At 40.4% G+C, this 13772-nt stretch overlaps 1 protein-coding gene across 1 annotated transcript in view; it reads right to left on the bottom strand.

The window, feature by feature from the left end:
- The window catches only part of NRG3 (neuregulin 3), a 1803861-nt gene that overhangs the window by 715826 nt on the left and 1074263 nt on the right, over positions 1 to 13772 (bottom strand). The window lies entirely within an intron of this gene.

Raw genomic sequence — 13772 nt, 5'->3', positions numbered from 1 at the left:
CGCCGCGCATGCGTAGCCGGGGAGAGCTACTCACCCGCGCATGCGTATCGTATTGGATATGAGAAAAAAAGGTGTAAATGCAGCTAAGCGCGAATCGTACCCATATTTTATAATGAGGTGACGCCAGCCCAGACAGTCCTGATGAATAAATCTTGATATCTCTCCCATCGGGTAAAAGACCTGTGGGGGTTCTGGGGAGTCATACCCCAAACCCATCAACATGCCATAATGTAGACTAGAGGTGTCGAGTCCCAGCCCTGTCATCGGCATCACAAAGGGGTCACCAAGAATTATTATTATTAACCCGGTAAAATAGGGTGGTACGGGCTTGTGTGTGAAAAGGAAAATGAAAGGAGAAAAAGAAGGGATAGAAAAGATATGGGTCCCTCGGCTGGAACGCCGTGCTACTGCTAAATCAAAAAGAGAGGGGGGACCGAGGAGCGAGTTACGGTCCAGTGTCCATGCTCCTCTTTCGTAGTATTTAAACAAACAAAAGGGACACTGTTCCAAAAGGCTGGCTATCGGATGTCGACCAATAGTCCTCGCCAAGAGTAAGCAAAAATAAAGATAAAGACCTAGATATAAAGGGGACCCCCTAAAAAAGAGAAAGAACAAGTCTTATCTCTTGTTGCCCTCACACACCCCGGAGGGTGTCATGCTTCATCATCGGGCGTTGGCTCCTCGTCGGGCCCGGCGGTGCAATGCCCAACGGGTCCCCCGAAGGGTCACTTTGGCGGAGCTCTTTTAAAGTCAATGCCGGATGGTGCCTGAGGGTATGTGGGGTGTGGGTCCAAATAAAGAGGGCTACAAGGTGCGTGCAAATTACAATAAAATTTGAAAAGGGTTGCTAAGGCCAAAAAATGAACAACGGGAATTGTTCCCATAAAAACACATTAGAACCCCTGGCACCCCTGCACTATGGTGCCAGGGTGCCTGCATTGGCCCTAGGCTGCCAAAGGACACCAGCACAAAGGAAACAACAGGAATGCATCATATTACCTTAAATGTGATGCATTCCTGCCCTTTCCCTGTCACGCAGAACAGCACTACGTCACAATCTCATAAATGAGCTCACAGTCTTTATGACTGCCCTTTGCAGGTAGCCCCACCTGTTTTATTTGTGGGTCATGGTGTGCCTACCCCTAAAAACCCCTTGCAGATACACCTCTGCCTAGCAGCCTTTCCAAAAATACAAGAACACAACAGCACTCAAGCTGGTTGTCAATGAAATAATGAATATGGAATATTTACTTTTTTTTCGCTTTGACAAAGGCTGTGTTTATTTTGTATTAAAACAGTATCCTGGCTCAAGTGCTAAATGAGTGGTCTAAAAATGTATAATATTATCTTTTCAGTTCATGTTCTGTCAGCACATTTAAAGGGTATGTGAGAGAAAAAAGAGAGATATCCTATTTTTTTGTTTCAAATATTTTATTGATTTTCAAAGAAGAACACAATACATACAGTGAGTATAGTGAATATCAAGGGACTCAGACAGATATGGGAATGCCACATTCACTACAGGGCAACAGAAGGCACAGAGTCAAATATTTGTGTAAAAAATCAAACCAAAGATGTTGGTGTGCTTCAGATCTAAAGGGAAGCATAAACTTAACAACATGTTCATATCATTAAAAAACGTTTATGAAATTCAAAAATAGTTAGGAAGAGCACCATATAATAATATTGATATTATATACCAGTCATATATACGTAGAAGGAAACAAATAAAAGTAGAAGAATCATAGGCCCCTCGGATATATTCACAATAATGTGAATGAAAAATGGGCGGGAAAAAAGAATAAAGTAAAAGGTAATATGTAAAAAAAATGAAAAAAGAATGAAGGAGTTGAAAGTAAGAAGGGAAAATGCCATGACGGTGTAAAGCACAGATCAGTGTTATTTACTACAGTCAGAAAGAAAAGTAGCAAAGTGGTTGGCAAAAGTTCAGTATGTTGTAGGAATAAAGGCATCCAGAGTCTGCCAAAACGAATGAGATGGGGCAGGTGCACTTGGATAGAATGATAGATGTTTGTGTATACTCATGAGGTAAGTAATCCATACCCACCATGCATGAAAATAATCATTGTACAGACAATTCCATTATAACAAGATAACTTTCACAGCCATTGTCAAAAGTAAATCTAATAGAGACATATCCTTATCAGATAGACTTAAAGGTGGGTTAGAAACACATAGATCCAGCATGATAAGAGGAATAAAAATGGAGAAAGATACCCTAATAATACTAGTGATATGATCACGAACTTCCATCCAATAGGTAGAGAGATATTTGTATGCAAAGAACATATAATCAAGGCTACTGGTGGACTCCTTACAAGAACAGCAGAGATCAGAATCAAGCAGTTTTAGCTTAAACATTCTAGCCGGAGTCCAGTAGAGAAGATAAACAAAGTAGAAGCATGTTTGAGAGACAGTTGGGATTTTTTAATTTCTAAGGAGATTCAAAGAAATATTTGAACAGCTATCATCGGGAGTCGGGGGTAAGTTGGACTCTTGTTAGTGCAACAACCGTCACTTTTTAAGAGATGAGGGATTAAACAACGTGCTGTGCAATGTTTTATATATTATTGATGCTACATGACCCCCTTGACTCACTTGTTGGATAAATAGAGAAAATTTCAAGGGGGGTAATGTACCAAGTTTTGAAATATTTGCTTTAGTCTTTAAAAAATGACAAAAGTCCATATTAGACAATGAGTATTTGGCCTGTAAGAGGGCAAATGAGAAAGGGTGGTCTTCTTCCATCAGATCAGATACTACATTGATACCTTTCATGCCCCAAACTGGGCCTATGTTCGATTAAATTATGGTAGATGTTTTTGAGTTATTCCTTAAGGAAATAGCTGAGGATTTAGATAGGCTAGGAGTCATAGATTTGTTCAAAAGTGTAAGACCTTAGATTGTATTGTAAAAAATACGAGAAGTGTGAGGCAACATTAAGGAATTCATAGTTAAAGCTGAGAAGAGAGAACATCGATACATGAGATGGCATTCAATTAAAAGCCAATGAACCACCACATTACTTGACAAAAAACAGTTTGGCACTTCACATCCTCCCATGGAGCGTGAAAGTCTGAGTCTCTTATGTCTCATCCTAGGCTTTTATTAGACCACCAGATGTTGGATGCTAATTTACCTAAAGAAGATAAGAAATTAGAGGAGAACCGGACAGTAAGCATTATGGTCAAAAGGTTCTCAAGGGGTGTGACCATCATTTTCAGAGTCTCCAGTTTCACCCACCTAAAAATCATTTTACTCAATCATGAAGATAAATGATCTTTGATTTTATCTAATATCTTCAGTTTGTTGGCAGCTATTGATTCCGCCAGGTGCTTAGAAAACCATGTGCCAAAATACTTAACCCTTTTTGGCTGCCAGTAAAAGCCTGAATGTCCAATACAAAAAAATGATAATTAACATTTAGAGGCATATACTCCATCGTGTCTCTGTTCAGTGAGTACCCTGAAAATTCTGCAAAAGAATGGATTTTAGAAAGGACTTTATAAATAGCGTTGTCAGGGGTTTCCGAAAATATAAGGATATCATCCATGTAAGCAACTGTTTTAATATATATAGTATATGAGCTAAATGTAATGCCATTAATGTCTGGATAGTCATTATTCTGAACCAGCGAGGATCTATAGCTAAAAGAAATAACAGCGGAGGTAATGGACAGTCCTGACGAGTACCTTGAAGGAAAGGGGGAAGAGAGCCCCATTAATCCTTATTCTAGCAAAAACATTGCCCAGATTTTAACGATCCAAAGCAGCCATACTTAAGGGCCAATATACCTTATCAAAAGCCTTTTTGACATTCAAGGCCGAGGATTCAGGAAGGGCTGCTTTCTCAATGATGTGGCAGAAAAGATGAGTATTTCCACATGCCAATCTCCCCATGACAAATCCAGACTGTGATTGATGTATTGATTTAGAGATGAAGGACTCCAGATGTTTCAGCAACATTTTCACATAGATCGTTGCTTACATATTCAAGAGAGAAATAGGTCTATAATTCTTAGCTTCAAGATGGTCCATCCCCTCTTAAGGAAATACAACTATAGTAGCTTCTGCAGCAGTACCTGGACCTGCGCCAAACATGACGAAGTGATGTGACAAGGATTCCATAGGGGGCTAAATTGTATCAGAAGTAGATTTATAGAATTCCATCAGGAGGCCATCTGGCCCAGATGTGATGTCTTTGATTAGCTTATCAAGAGAGGCCAAAGAGGCCTTAATATCCTTTATTCTTTTAGCTATCTGATTAATGCAGAAACCCCTGACAGCACATTTCAGACCATAACACAAGACTACTGGGGAGTAAACCGATCCAGAATTTTCCTTCAGAAATTGACAGATTTCCTTACTCAACCACAGCCTGTCCTCTTCAGAATCAAGTAGTTCAGTGTTCATTCTTCAGGTGCCCAACTCAGGGTGCGTGGGGGAGAGCTCAAGGGACACAGTAATAGCAGCGTTATCAGATACCAGAAAAGGTTCTATTGTGGAATCCAAAATATCCTCTGCTATTCCATCACTGAGCAGAATGTAATCAATCCTAGAGGAGGAATTACTTGGAGAAGAGAAAAAAGTTAAATCACTCCCTTTGGGGTTCTGTAAATGGTAAATATCCCCAAAATTATGTTTTGTGCATAAATTAAGCATTGCCTTATGAGAGCTTGAAGGCTTATAATGGAATAATGAATTCTTATCTAGAACAATATCCATGGGAAGATTGAAGTCACCCCCTACAACACCTTTCACCGACTGAGGTAAAGCAGTAAGTTTGGAGATGATTGTGTTCCAAAATTGGATGTCATCATTGTTAGGAGCATACATATTAACAGAATAAAGCTCCGTGGGAAAGCCTAGTTATAGCCCATCTTTATTCGTTTTCCTTTTCCAACAAGATAATCAAAAGACCAGATCATTTTGTAATGAGTGTAATAACACCATTCTTTTTGGAACTAGCCAGGGAACTGGCCAAGTCAGAGTTTGGATCAGAGCGCAGGGAGAGAGCATGTTTAATCTAGTATCTTTTTACATTTTACTGAGTGTTTTAGACCTTTGGCATTAGGAGAAACAATATTCAGGTCAGGCATATTAAAAGGTAATACTGGGTCGAGACATTAGCTGGGTCATTGTTGCCCACAGCAAGGGGCCATATAATGGGAAAAACTGTAGTAAAAACATACCATCCCCACGGCATAAGAGAAAAAGGAAAAGAGAAATAAAATGGAAAGTAAATAGACAACAAGACACCACAGAACAAAGAACAAAGAAAAAATGCATACAAGAGCACAAACCCACAAGACATCTCTGAAAGCTGAGATGACCAACCAGAAACATATCAAATTGATTGAATTGTCAAAGTGCAGAGAAATAATCAGGTTATTAGGCAAATATAGGTAAGGTCATTTGAGCACAAATCATTAGTAAACAGTGGGTAATCACCTAAATACGGTGATCGAAATATCCATTATATATCACAAAAGAAATACATAATCATCTGTAAACTACCATAGAAAATAACGAGAAGAAGAAGAGGAAGAGGAGCCAACCTTTCTTTTTACCACCCCTTTCCAGTCCCTTCAACCACCATGCGAAATGCAATATAAAAATGGCAAAAACATATGGCATGTAAAAAAGCAAAGAATCCCAAAGCACTAGTCATGAAGCTCCACATAACTATATATAAAAAGGAAAACACCCAACAATTATACAATAGTCCACCTATAGAAACTAACGTCCACTAGAAATCAAGGAAAAAAAGAAGTAATAATATTGACAACTGCAAAAGCAATGACCACATCAAATATAAAGGATACATCAGATCATCTCAGCAAACATCAAAGTTAAGAATAATTTGAGGATCCCATAGCGCCAGAGGTATTATCCAAGAAGGTAACAAGTTCTGTGGGTTCATCAAACATTTCCGGTATGCCGCTGTAAATGATCCTGCACCGAGAGGGGCCTGCAAATGAAAATGGGATTTTCCTTTCAGTCAACCTATTTTGTAGTGCAAGAAAGCCCTTTCTCCTTACCACGTGTCTCTTTTAAAGTCTTGGGAAATAGAAATCTTAGTTCCTTGCTAGAAGACTCCTCTGGATTTCCTCTCTTTTGCAAGTATAGTCTCTGCATGCTGAAGACGTAGGGGTTTAAACACAACTGGGCCGGGGGTTATAGAATGTTTACGGTGGAAAGTAGGTATCCGATATGCACATTCTATTTCAAATTCCCTATGAAATGATACTTAGAGGGTAGTCGGGATCCAGGACTCCAGAAACTCAGCCATAGATTTAGCTTTCTCCTCTACTCCCTCGGAGAGGTCAAACAGCCTAACAGTGCACTGTCTGTATTGGTCATTCATGTCATTCATGTCGGTGACATCTCTTTTGATAGAGGATATGATCTGAACGACCTTTTCAAGGTGTTCCTCATGTGCCTTTGAGCGATCCTTTACATTGCTGGTCCTACCTTTAGCATCATTAAGCCTGATGTTTAAGTTCTTCATGTCTTTCCTGATAGCCGCCACCTCCACTTGAAGGAGATCTGTATTAGTTGTAGTGCTCTGCACAATGTCATGCACAGCATTTAATTTAGATCGAATAGTTTAAAATGTGGCAGAATCTACAAGTTTATCCTTGATAGAGGAGTCAAAAAGTGGGGGTCTTGTTTAGTTGCATTTCATTTTCCCCTTGGTGTTTTTGTCCCTAGACTATTTGGTGTCTGCCATTGAGTAAAAAGATGCAAGGAGAGGAAAGATGGGAAGAAAACTGTAGCACAACTCTGGGGGACCAGACACAATGAAATGGCTGTAGGGTAAATTCTGACATGGCCGTAGTCCGTGGATAGTACTCACCCTATCCTTGATGAGCACTCTGAAAACATATATGCCATTTAGTGAAACAGTTACTACAGGGATCAGAAGATCACTCCCAAAAGGCATCCGGCAAATATATCATGGGTTAGGAGGCATCTAGAAAACACATTAAAAGACATCAAGCAAGAGGAGCATATAGAGTGTTGTAAATATCAGGTAGTCATTGTCAAGAAACAGAGGACAGTCTGTAGTTCAATCATTAAGTTTGCAGCAAGTCAGTCTCAAGCCAATAAAAAGGAAAATGAACTACGTGCTTTGCAGATCAATTATAAGTGCCAAGCGATATCCATCAAGTTATGAAAGAAGCTGCAAGGTGAATCCAGGCAGCCCATGCGCACCCGCTCCAACAATTAGCAGCAAGCTGCTCCTGTGATAAATCTCTGTGACTCTGTGACTCTGTGACTCTGCGGCAGCTGAACAAAGGTAAAGTATGGGCTGCACCTTCTTGGAAATCACCCAAACACAAAATATAAGACCGCAATCGTCGTAAAATGGTGCTCACCAAGCCCCCGGCACTGTGCATCCTACTCAACAGGGTTCTCGTTGGTTCCCCCTTTGGACTATACCTTCAAAGTTATAGCATCACAGTATTAAAGATCCTGGCATGGTGGTAGCTCCATGGAGCACACACGAGTGCCGCCATCCAATGTGGCGCTCAAACCATGTCACAAAGAGATAAAGCTTTTTTAAATATTTTCCACATTGAGGTTTGATTTCTTGTCACAGGTAGTGCAATATAGGGCAGAATTTGTGCTACTTTTATATTAAGGTGATCTGCTTCTACATACATGAGGACCCAGCCATTAAATAATACAATACTGTAAAACATTCCTTCCCCACAGAAAAACAATAAAATAAATATTTTAATGATGCCTACTTTCATGTGGCTTCCATCATGCATAAATAGGTTGCCTTTAGCATAGGCCCAGCCGTAAATTCATTCTGTGAAGAATTTGGGCATGCACCAGTTTTTTAATTCTCCCTTGAAGAGGAGGCATTAGTTGAGCTAGTTTATGTGAAATGCTTATATCTCAGGAGATCAGCCATTAAGCTATTGTCTGCAATGCCCTAGAGTACGGTCACTTGTTTGGATCCAACTATCAGGCACTTATGCCCAAACATCGAAAGCAACGCAGTGATGGAAGAGCTTCTTTACTGCTAGAAGAGGAGGCAAGACTTCCAAGTGCAGTGAGAAAGGCATATGATCCTTTGAAATTCTGAAAGAGTCTAAAAATGTACCTCTTTCCAGTATCCTACAATATTTTTAGAACTGCATAACAGGCTAAAAGTATTTCATTTCTTTAACTTTTTTTTGACTGCACCAAGAAGCCACTTATTACCTATAGAATGTGCTACTCAAATGACCCCTTAACAAAATGTAGTTTAGTGTACAATATGAAATGGGTGATGGATAAAAAGTGAAATGGTTTGCAGTATTGGATATCCCTATGAAGTGCCATCCCTTGCAGCTTCACTGTGGGCACAGACAATTGTAAATAATTGTAACACCTTTTTTTGTGTTTAGGAGCAAGAGGTTACAAAGTATATCAATTACATTATTTATTTCACTTCTTACATTATTAAACAGAATCATTACAAGAGAGCGATTTGGAGGAGCGGGGGCACGAACACCGTAGCATGACACAAACACAATATCCAGAGAAATCAGACAAAAACATAGCAGATCACCCAGTTACCAACATCTGTATCCCTATCTTCTCTTTCCTAAAACAAAAGAGACCAAGTTGGACTAAATTTAATTAGTCCGTTTCCCCTTTGATTTTAAAATAGTTGACTTCCTCTGATACTGTCTTGTACTTAAGTGTCCACCATTCATCAAATGTCAGGGATTTCTTATCAATCTGGTCACGCACAGTACATAGCCGTACAACAATAATTGCAATTGATACAATTGTAGACACGGCTGGAATGGGAACCAAAACCAGCCCTGGCAAACAGCTCGCACAGCTTCCTGGGAGGGGGCTAGTCCGAAGCACCACTCCAGTCTTTTCGCTGCCGCTTTTGTTACTAGAGGCCGATATTGCAGCAATGCTGCAAAACCACCCTCGTAACAAAAACGGCCCCCAGGGTTCCAAAACTGGACCCCACTGTGGCGGCCCACCGGGGAAAAGCCGGTGCCTGCTGTGGCCAGCCCGGCCCTGATTGTAGACAAGTAATTACCAATCTGAAGTTTTCTCCGAGCATGATTTGAGCTGTAGTTAGCTTGATATCCTGTTGTAATTTCAGAGAGAAATATCAGATGATATCTGACCAGAAATCAATCAGCTTTGGACAACTTACAAACATATAGACAATGTCAGCCTCAATTAATCCGCATCTAGGACATCTCTTATATGCATTATTGGTATTACGAGCAATCCACCTTGCGATTTCTTCCAGTAAATAATATACCATACAAATAGTTATATAGTGTTGAAGCTTGAGTGCTTCCTCCATATCTTCTGATCGAATTTCCTGCCCAACTCTCATACTCCATTTACAAGCCAGTTCTGATATATCATCCTCCCCATCTGCACAGAGCACCTTGTAGACTTCGTCGATGGACATCTTTTGTTTAGAAGAATATATTAGTGGCAATAACTCAGAATCTTTTAGACATTAAATTATTGGAACTTTGTGAGACACATAGTCCCATATCTGAAGATATTTATACAATGGATTTTGTGGTAAATTGAACTCGAATTGCAAATTAGGAAACGCACAGAAACCTTGCTAAACCAGAATAGTACCATCTGTGTGTCACGCTATCCTGAAAGATTGTCCGCATAGAAGGATTACCCCAAAGTGGCACATGTTTATGTACATCAGGGATCTGGTATTCTGTCCAGCAGTCTTCCCAAATTCATCTTCTATCAGATATAGTCCTAAAATGAACTTGTTTAAAGTAGTTTGAGTCCGTACCAAAAATATTTTACATTTTTACCAACTGCAATTTGGTAATTTATGTGGTTCCCCTCATCTCTAGTATCAATGATAAGACACTGAAGGGCATATTTACAAACTCCTATCACAACCATAATGTCACCTTTAGTGACGTTGTGATGGCGATAGGAACTTTCCCTTATTTACAAGGCAGCGTTAAGCCACTTAACATGGTTTAATGCTACCTTGTAAATAAGGCCCCCTTTCACGCTGTACTTAGCGTGTAAGGGGAGGGCAATGGGTGTTGTGGTGGGCTTCCACCGCAACACCCATTGATTTTGATGCTACCTCCTATTTACAAGGGCAGCGTAAATAGGAGGCAGCACCAAAATTAGGACCAGGGAAAACCTTGTTTTAAACAAATGAGGAGAAATGCTTTATTTCTCCTAGTTTTTGGTGGTTCCATATGTGCTGCCTTGTACAGCACACATAGAAACAGCAAATTGCCTATGATTGTTTACGTGCAGGAAGGTCCCCCTTTTTGCATGGTGCAAGGGGGCCTGCATTGGCGCTAGGCAGAAGAAGATATCGCCAGTGCAGGGGGAAGTGCAGAGCTGCACCATATTCTTGAGAATATGGTGCAGCCCTGCATTTCTAAAGTGACTGAGCATGTAGTTAGCCTTCTAGGCTTAACGACACGCTCCGCCACTTTCTTTGTAAATATGCCCCTGAATACATTGTCCAAAGGTCACCCATTTATACTGGTTCCATGCTTGTGTAAAGAGTCTAAATGACTTTGGGTGCCAGAGTGTCATAAACGAATGTTAAGTCACTAAACATATGACAAACATTCCTCCCCCCAATGTCTGCAATTGCATGAACCCACCTGGATCACAAATGGCATTAGCCTTTCAAGAAGAGTGAAAATATTCTCTAGCTGGTACTCTTTCAAGGGATGTTGACATGATTCCACAGGCATAGAAGGACAGAAGGCAGAATGCAATACAAGAATAATTACTAACATAACACAATAGTTTTGATCTCCATTTATTTGCTATTTTCTATTGCACATACACAACCCACATGCAGGACTCTGACAGTCAATGATGTTCCAGAAGTGCTCCGTGCACCTCAGTAGCAGCAAATAGGAAATTCTGCTTCAGTCCTCTGCAACCATTCACCCCCCATCTTCACAGGTAGATCAAACAGCTCAAGCGAATGACCACTGAAGGTCAATGGTGCAGCATATATCAGGATTTCTGGAAATGCTGATCCTGAGCCTAAGGACCTCTTCACAAAGAAGTGGCTAGGAGACCATCTAGTTCTTGAAACCCACACTCACTGTCTCCCTATGCTGCTCTAAGCCTATTGATGGAGGAATAGACTGTTAGTGGCTCTGGAAGTGGCTAGGAGCCAAAATAAAGAGAAAACAAATTTCATCTAAGCAATAGGGAAAGGAAAATGCATCATTGCTTGGGGTGCATAGAGTGCTGTTTAAAATCAGCAAGTAGGGACTCTGAAGCTTTGTTTCCATATTAAGTAAGACAAAATGTATTTATTATCAGCACAGTGGCGCTCTTACCTACTCTGGGTGGCAATATATCTAGCTATGCCACTGTATCAGCCGCCTATGCTTTGTCAAATGCGGATAGTGGCCTGGCATCCTTAGGAAGCTTTTCCAGTTGTGTTAGAGGGAGGTTTATCAGCCTATTCCTGACTTTGGAAGATTTTCAGAGGTGAATATCTATGTGTTGTGAGCCTGTTTTTGACACTTCAATGTCATTACATCTATAAGCTCCAAAAGTTGGAGAGTTGCTCTACCACACTAACCCAAATAAGATTCGGAGGAGGTGTGACCGGTGCTGAAGGGTAGACCCACTTACCATTTACCATTATCATTCTCCCTGGCAGAAAGCAACTCACCTATTCATTCTTCACAGCATCTTGGTTCCCTAACAATGTCAAATACAGCACCACCCAGGTTGGGAAATATCTTTGTCAGTAGAGCCATAATGAATTTGACGAAGTAGAAATTTCCAACTATTTGCCATGGCTGACGTAAATGCTGTTCTTCCAGGTGGGGCTTCCTTGTCTATGACATGACTTAATTGACTAGTAGTGTCAAGCTAGGAAAAGGCCATGCTTCTGCACATTCATGAGGTGGCTGTCTGAACAGTGACGACTTTATGCAACCAGCCAGAGAGCGCTCACTTTTTGAATCAGCCAGCATTGGGGCCGGTAAGGCAATCATAAGTCCACAAAATAGCCTAGCACACAAATACACAGCACAGGTATCCGCATAGATGAGTCAATGACTGTGACTATCACATTGCTGGTTTGTTTTATTTCTCTACAGGGCAAACTGCTGACTAATATGCCTATTCTTTATTGACTGCATGGTCAAGCATAATATATATACTGCAAGCATTTGTTTCCTGAAGCTCGGTTACCATGGAAACTGTCTACTTGCTACCTAACCTGTCTCTTTAGGCTGGTATCAGCAAAGCAATTCAACATTACATTTCTGATACCAATGCCTTAATATACTTTGCACTAATAACACCCACTACAGACATTTTGTCTAGCCTACATATTGCGTTCAGACTCTCACACAATGGTTGTTATTTGCTTTCGCATGAGAGAGCTGGTCCTGTTAATTCTTGGGGTGATTATCAGTCGAGTCATAATTGTTTTGATTGTCTTTTTAATGCAAGATTCGATAAAAAAAGAAACAGACTGTGACATTTACCTTCCACTCTTGGAAAAGTGGTGAATGTGAAGAGCAGAGGCAAAACCTTGGTTGAATTGAGTAGGTCTTGAAAATGGTCAAGGCCACCAAGCAAGGCACGAGCTAGAAAGCATTTCTGGCCTGTGCTGTCAAAACGCTCACAGATTGCACAAACAAGATGTACAAGGCAGCCTGTCACTCTCCTTAACTGTGTTGTCTTACCCAGGTGTGGCCCATGCAGGTCAGAGCGGTGGGGAGGGGTGGGCGGGATTCAACATACTACGACGGGGGATAACCATGGTTTTCTTTTTTTTTTTAATTTCCCTCATCGTCCAATGTCAAATTCCCGCCCACCTCTCTTACCTGCATGGGCCGCATCTGGCCTTAGCCATAATTGAATGAATTATTTTTTATGCCAAAGACTTAGAACTAAAGTTTTCTTGAAGATACTGATTTTAGCCTCTAAAGTTAGATGCATGAATTGTGTGTGTAACACTTTAGTGAATGCTTGTGAATACCACCACCGTTATTACTATGTGGCTGTTCACGATATTCCCAAAGGTCACCCCTAGCCCAATGCTCCAACTCACAAAGCTACATGCACGACTGGGCATAATCAGCCAGTTGTGAGTGATGAGTGAAATATTCTTAAAATCCTGATTCGATGAATCCGTATTTTGAGATCAGGCCTTAAATCCAAAGATTTGCAGGTGCAAATGTTATCGACAAGGCAAGAGATCTTTTGAGTCAGACACATTTTATTTTTCATTTCTGCATGAAAGCTGCTGCTGCAGCAACCATCTGTGTCTCTTCAGAGACAGCTGTTTAAATATGGGCAAATGATGAAACTGCAATGCCTTTCAATATGATCGGTTGATGTCTTCCAAGAATATTTTTCGATAGCAATTACTGCGAATATAGAACCTTGATCTGTTCAGTAGAGAGAGAGAGAGTATGAGTGTTTGTGTGATACATTTAGGGTCCAATACTCAAGAAAAATAATAAATAACAATGTTAATAGCAGTGTTTGCACCTATTTTATAAAATTATTGAGGACATAAGAGAAATTGCACTGTTTTGCAACTATTTAATAATTTTGCTGAATAAAACTCTTTCGTGATAACCTACACCAAGCTGCTTTGCCAAGAATCCAAGGTCAGTGGTTTTTTGATAGCTTGCATTTTGCAAGTTGGCAAGCAGAAAGAAGAAACTGTTCAATTAGGCACCAATATATTAATGCTCTACAACTAAAACAAACACC

Source organism: Triturus cristatus, chromosome 1_2, assembly GCF_964204655.1.
Source record: "Triturus cristatus chromosome 1_2, aTriCri1.1, whole genome shotgun sequence".
Taxonomy (NCBI): Eukaryota; Metazoa; Chordata; class Amphibia; order Caudata; family Salamandridae; genus Triturus; species Triturus cristatus.
This window is presented reverse-complemented; position numbering and strand designations above follow the sequence as displayed.